This window comes from Taudactylus pleione, unplaced genomic scaffold (assembly GCF_031769625.1).
Source record: "Taudactylus pleione unplaced genomic scaffold, aTauple2 ptg000967l, whole genome shotgun sequence".
NCBI lineage: Eukaryota > Metazoa > Chordata > Amphibia > Anura > Myobatrachidae > Taudactylus > Taudactylus pleione.
Window position 1 is genome coordinate 12,205,001 of NW_028285368.1, and position 5,000 is coordinate 12,210,000.

Consider the following 5,000-nt stretch of genomic DNA (forward strand, 5'->3'; position numbering starts at 1 on the left):
CAAACCAGGCCCAACACAGCAAAGCTTACAAGATCAGACGAGATTGGGCATGTCCAGTGTGGTTTGGCTGTAGGTGCTCAAAAGCATTAAATTTAGACCTCTATTACTTCTTAACTCAAGTAAATTCATTGATAAGTTGAAAAAATTAAATGTAAAATGTAATAGAAAAGAATGTTATGGCAGTATAAAATTACCTACAGCACCTGGTATTCCCAGGTGGTTTCCCATTCAAGTACTAACCAGGCCCAACACTGCATAGCTTCCAAGATCAGACGAGATTGGGCATGTCCAGTGTGGTTTGACTGTAGGTTCTCAAAAACATTAACTTTAGACCTCTTTTACTTCTTAACTCAAGAAAATTCATTGATAAGTTGAAAAAATGTAATGTAAAATGTAATAGAAAAGAATGTAATGGCTATATAAAATTACCTACAGCACCTGGTATTCCCAGGTGATCTCCCATCCAAGTACTAACCAGGCCCAACACTGCATAGCTTCCAAGTTCAGACGAGATTGGGCATGTCCTGTGTGGTTTGGCTGTAGGTGCTCAAAAACATTAACTTTAGACCTCTATTACTTCTTAACTCAAGTAAATTCATTGATAAGTTGAAAAAATTAAATGTAAAATGTAATAGAAAAGAATGTTATGGCAGTATAAAATTACCTACAGCACCTGGTATTCCCAGGTGGTCTCCCATCCAAGTACTAACCAGGCCCAACACTGCATAGCTTCCAAGTTCAGTCGAGATTGGGCATTTCCAGTGTGGTTTGGCTGTAGGTGCTCAAAAACATTAACTATAGACCTCTTTTACTTCTTAACTCAAGTAAATTCAATGATTAGTTGAAAAATGAAATGTAAAATGTAATAGAAAAGAATGTTATGGCAGTATAAAATTACCTACAGCACCTGGGATTCCTAGGTGGTCTCCCATCCAAGTACTAACCAGGCCCAACACTGCATAGCTTCCAAGATCAGACGATATTGGGCATGTCCAGTGTGGTTTGGCTGTAGGTGTCCCAAACCAATAATTTTAGACCTCTATTACTTCTTAACTCAAGTAAATTCATTGATAAGTTGAAAAAATTAAATGTAAAATGTAATAGAAAAGAATGTTATGGCAGTATAAAATTACCTACAGCTCCTGGTATTCCCAGGTGGTCTCCCATCCAAGTACTAACCAGGCCCAACACTGCATAGCTTCCAAGTTCAGACGAGATTGGGCATGTCCAGTGTGGTTTGGCTGTAGGTGCTCAAACACATTAACTTTAGACCTCTATTACTTCTTAACTCAAGTAAATTCATTGATACGTTGAAAAAATTAAATGTAAAATGTAATAGAAAAGAATGTTATGGCAGTATAAAATTACTTACAGCACCTGGTATTCCCAGGTGGTCCACCATCCAAGTACTAACCAGGCCCAACACTGCATAGCTTCCAAGTTCAGACGAGATTGGGCATGTCCAGTGTGGTTTGGCTGTAGGTGCTCAAAAACATTAACTTTAGACCTCTTTTACTTCTTAACTCAAGTAAATTCAATGATAAGTTGAAAAATGAAATGTAAAATGTAATAGAAAAGAATGTTATGGCAGTATTAAATTACCTACAGCACCTGGCATTCCCAGGTGGTCTCTCATCCAAGTACTAACCAGGCCCAACACTGCATAGCTTCCAAGATCAGATGATATTGGGCATGTCCAGTGTGGTTTGGCTGTAGGTGCCCAAAACCTTTAACTTTAGACCTCAATTACTTCTTAACTCAAGTAAATTCATTGATAAGTTGAAAAAATTAAATGTAAAATGTAATAGAAAAGAATGTTATGGCAGTATAAAATTACCTACAGCACCTGTTATTCCCAGGTGGTCTCCCGTCCAAGTACTAACCAGGCCCAACACTGCATAGCTTCCAAGATCAAACGAGATTGGGAATGTTCAGTGTGGTTTGGCTGTAGGTGCTCAAAAGCATTAACTTTTGACCTCTATTACTTCTTAACTCAAGTAAATTCATTGATAAGTTGAAAAAATGTAATTTAAAATGTAATAGAAAAGAATGTTATGGCTATATAAAATTACCTACAGCACCTGGTATTCCCAGGTGGTCTCCCGTCCAAGTACTAACCAGGCCCAACACTGCATAGCTTCCAAGATCAGACGAGATTGGGCATGTCCAGTGTGGTTCGGCTGTAGGTGCTCAAAAGCATTAACTTTAGACCTCTATTACTTCTTAACTCAAGTAAATTCATTGATAAGTTGAAAAAATTAAATGTAAAATGTAGTAGAATAGACTGTTATGGCAGTATAAAATTACCTACAGCACCTGGGATTCCTAGGTGGTCTCCCACCCAAGTACTAACCAGGCCCACCACTGCATAGCTTCCAAGATCAGACGAGATTGGGCATGTCCAGTGTGGTTTGGCTGTAGGTGCTCAAAAACATTAACTTTAGACCTCTTTTACTTCTTAACTCAAGTAAATTCGATGATAAGTTGAAAAATGAAATGTAAAATGTAATGGAAAAGAATGTTATGGCAGTATAAAATTACCTACAGCACCTGGTATTCCCAGGTGGTCTCCCATTCAAGTACTAACCAGGCCCAACACTGCATAGCTTCCAAGATCAGATGATATTAGGCATGTCCAGTGTGATTTGGCTGTAGGTGCTCAAAAACATTAATTTTAGACCTCTATTACTTCTTAACTCAAGTAAATTCATTGATAAGTTGAAAAAATTAAATGTAAAATGTAATAGAAAAGAATGTTATGGCAGTATAAAATTACCTACAGCACCTGGTATTCCCAGGTGGTCTCCCATCTAAGAACTAACTTGGCCCAACACTGCATAGCTTCCAAAATCAAACGAGATTGGGCATTTCCAGTGTGGTTTGGCTGTAGGTGCTCAAAAGCATTAACTTTTGACCTCTATTACTTCTTAACTCAAGTAAATTCAATGATAAGTTGAAAAATGAAATGTAAAATGTAATAGAAAAGAAAGTTTTGGCAGTATAAAATTACCTACAGCTCCTGGTATTCCCAGTTGGTCTCCCATCCAAGTTCTAACCAGGCCCAACACTGCATAGTTTCCAAGATCAGACGAGATTGGGCATGTCCAGTGTGGTTTGGCTGTAGGTGCCCAAAGCCATTAACTTAAGACCTCTATTACTTCTTAACTCAAGTAAATTCATTGATAAGTTGAAAAAATTAAATGTAAAATGTAATAGAAAAGAATGTTATGGCAGTAAAAAATTACCTACAGCACCTGGTATTCCCAGGTGGTCTCCCATGCAAGTACTAAACAGGACCAACACTGCATAGCTTCCAAGATCAAACAAGATTGGGCATGTCCAGTGTGGTTTGGCAGTAGGTGCTCAAAAACATTAACTTTAGACCTCTTTTACTTCTTAACTCAAGTAAATTCATTGATAAGTTGAAAAAATTAAATGTAAAATGTAATAGAAAAGAATGTTTTGGCTGTATAAAATTTCCTACAGCAACTGGTATTCTCAGGTGGTCTCCCATCCAAGTACAAACCAGGCCCAACACAGCAAAGCTTACAAGATCAGACGAGATTGGGCATGTCCAGTGTGGTTTGGCTGTAGGTGCTCAAAAGCATTAAATTTAGAACTCTATTACTTCTTAACTCAAGTAAATTCATTGATAAGTTGAAAAAATTAAATGTAAAATGTAATAGAAAAGAATGTTATGGCAGTATAAAATTACCTACAGCACCTGGTATTCCCAGGTGGTTTCCCATCCAAGTACTAACCAGGCCCAACACTGCATAGCTTCCAAGATCAGACGAGATTGGGCATGTCCAGTGTGGTTTGACTGTAGGTGCTCAAAAACATTAACTTTAGACCTCTTTTACTTCTTAACTCAAGAAAATTCATTGATAAGTTGAAAAAATGTAATGTAAAATGTAATAGAAAAGAATGTAATGGCTATATAAAATTACCTACAGCACCTGGTATTCCCAGGTGGTCTCCCCTCGAAGTACTAACCAGGCCCAACACTGCATAGCTTCCAAGATCAGACGAGATTGGGCATGTCCAGTGTGGTTTGGCTGTAGCTGCTCAAAAGCATTAACTTTAGACCTCTATTACTTCTTAACTCAAGTAAATTCATTGATAAGTTGAAAAAATTAAATGTAAAATGTAGTAGAAAAGACTGTTATGGCAGTATAAAATTATCTACAGCACCTGGGATTCCTAGGTGGTCTCCAATCCAAGTACTAACCTAGCCCACCACTGCATAGCTTCCAAGATCAGACGAGATTGGGCATGTCCAGTGTGGTTTGGCTGTAGGTGCTCAAAAACATTATCTTTAGACCTCTTTTACTTCTTAACTCAAGTAAATTCAATGATAAGTTGAAAAATGAAATGTAAAATGTAATGGAAAAGAATGTTATGGCAGTATAAAATTACCTACAGCACCTGGTATTCCCAGGTGGTCTCCCATTCAAGTACTAACCAGTCCCAACACTGCATAGCTTCCAATATCAGACGATATTGGGCATGTCCAGTGTGGTTTGGCTGTAGGTGCTCAAAAACATTAATTTTAGACCTCTATTACTTCTTAACTCAAGTAAATTCATTGATATGTTGAAAAAATTAAATGTAAAATGTAATAGAAAAGAATGTTATGGCAGTATAAAATTACCTACAGCACCTGGTATTCCCAGGTGGTCTCCCATCCAAGTACTAACCAGGCCCAACACTGCATAGCTTCCAAGTTCAGACGAGATTGGGCATGTCCTGTGTGGTTTGGCTGTAGGTGCTCAAAAACATTAACTTTAGACCTCTATTACTTCTTAACTCAAGTAAATTCATTGATAAGTTGAAAAAATTAAATGTAAAATGTAATAGAAAAGAATGTTATGGCAGTATAAAATTACCTACAGCACCTGGTATTCCCAGGTGGTCTCCCATCCAAGTACTAACCAGGCCCAACACTGCATAGTTTCCAAGTTCAGTCGAGATTGGGCATTTCCAGTGTGGTTTGGCTG

At 37.8% G+C, this 5,000-nt stretch overlaps 3 non-coding genes and 19 pseudogenes across 3 annotated transcripts in view; all 22 read right to left on the bottom strand.

The window, feature by feature from the left end:
* Positions 1-75, bottom strand: part of LOC148468998 (5S ribosomal RNA) — a 119-nt pseudogene extending 44 nt beyond the window's left edge.
* Positions 76-191: 116 nt separating this feature from the next.
* Positions 192-310, bottom strand: LOC148468999 (5S ribosomal RNA; annotated as a pseudogene).
* Positions 311-426: 116 nt separating this feature from the next.
* Positions 427-545, bottom strand: LOC148469000 (5S ribosomal RNA; annotated as a pseudogene).
* Positions 546-661: 116 nt separating this feature from the next.
* On the bottom strand, positions 662-780 carry LOC148469001 (5S ribosomal RNA). The gene has a single exon (XR_015874138.1). It is a non-coding gene; the product is annotated as a 5S ribosomal RNA (ribosomal RNA).
* Positions 781-895: 115 nt separating this feature from the next.
* LOC148469002 (5S ribosomal RNA) lies at positions 896-1,014 on the bottom strand (annotated as a pseudogene).
* A 116-nt stretch (positions 1,015-1,130) lies between these two features.
* Positions 1,131-1,249, bottom strand: LOC148469003 (5S ribosomal RNA). Its single transcript, XR_015874110.1, has one exon. It is a non-coding gene; the product is annotated as a 5S ribosomal RNA (ribosomal RNA).
* Positions 1,250-1,365: 116 nt separating this feature from the next.
* On the bottom strand, positions 1,366-1,484 carry LOC148469004 (5S ribosomal RNA; annotated as a pseudogene).
* Positions 1,485-1,599: 115 nt separating this feature from the next.
* On the bottom strand, positions 1,600-1,718 carry LOC148469005 (5S ribosomal RNA; annotated as a pseudogene).
* Positions 1,719-1,834: 116 nt separating this feature from the next.
* LOC148469006 (5S ribosomal RNA) lies at positions 1,835-1,953 on the bottom strand (annotated as a pseudogene).
* Positions 1,954-2,069: 116 nt separating this feature from the next.
* LOC148469007 (5S ribosomal RNA) lies at positions 2,070-2,188 on the bottom strand (annotated as a pseudogene).
* A 116-nt stretch (positions 2,189-2,304) lies between these two features.
* LOC148469008 (5S ribosomal RNA) lies at positions 2,305-2,423 on the bottom strand (annotated as a pseudogene).
* A 115-nt stretch (positions 2,424-2,538) lies between these two features.
* LOC148469009 (5S ribosomal RNA) lies at positions 2,539-2,657 on the bottom strand (annotated as a pseudogene).
* A 116-nt stretch (positions 2,658-2,773) lies between these two features.
* Positions 2,774-2,892, bottom strand: LOC148469010 (5S ribosomal RNA; annotated as a pseudogene).
* Positions 2,893-3,007: 115 nt separating this feature from the next.
* LOC148469011 (5S ribosomal RNA) lies at positions 3,008-3,126 on the bottom strand (annotated as a pseudogene).
* Positions 3,127-3,242: 116 nt separating this feature from the next.
* On the bottom strand, positions 3,243-3,361 carry LOC148469012 (5S ribosomal RNA; annotated as a pseudogene).
* A 116-nt stretch (positions 3,362-3,477) lies between these two features.
* Positions 3,478-3,596, bottom strand: LOC148469013 (5S ribosomal RNA; annotated as a pseudogene).
* A 116-nt stretch (positions 3,597-3,712) lies between these two features.
* On the bottom strand, positions 3,713-3,831 carry LOC148469014 (5S ribosomal RNA; annotated as a pseudogene).
* Positions 3,832-3,947: 116 nt separating this feature from the next.
* On the bottom strand, positions 3,948-4,066 carry LOC148469015 (5S ribosomal RNA; annotated as a pseudogene).
* Positions 4,067-4,182: 116 nt separating this feature from the next.
* On the bottom strand, positions 4,183-4,301 carry LOC148469016 (5S ribosomal RNA; annotated as a pseudogene).
* A 115-nt stretch (positions 4,302-4,416) lies between these two features.
* LOC148469017 (5S ribosomal RNA) lies at positions 4,417-4,535 on the bottom strand (annotated as a pseudogene).
* Positions 4,536-4,651: 116 nt separating this feature from the next.
* LOC148469018 (5S ribosomal RNA) lies at positions 4,652-4,770 on the bottom strand (annotated as a pseudogene).
* Positions 4,771-4,886: 116 nt separating this feature from the next.
* LOC148469019 (5S ribosomal RNA) overlaps positions 4,887-5,000 on the bottom strand; it is a 119-nt gene continuing 5 nt past the window's right edge. The window contains exon 1 of the ribosomal RNA XR_015873834.1: positions 4,887-5,000. This exon is cut by the window's right edge and continues 5 nt beyond it. This is a non-coding gene — a ribosomal RNA (5S ribosomal RNA).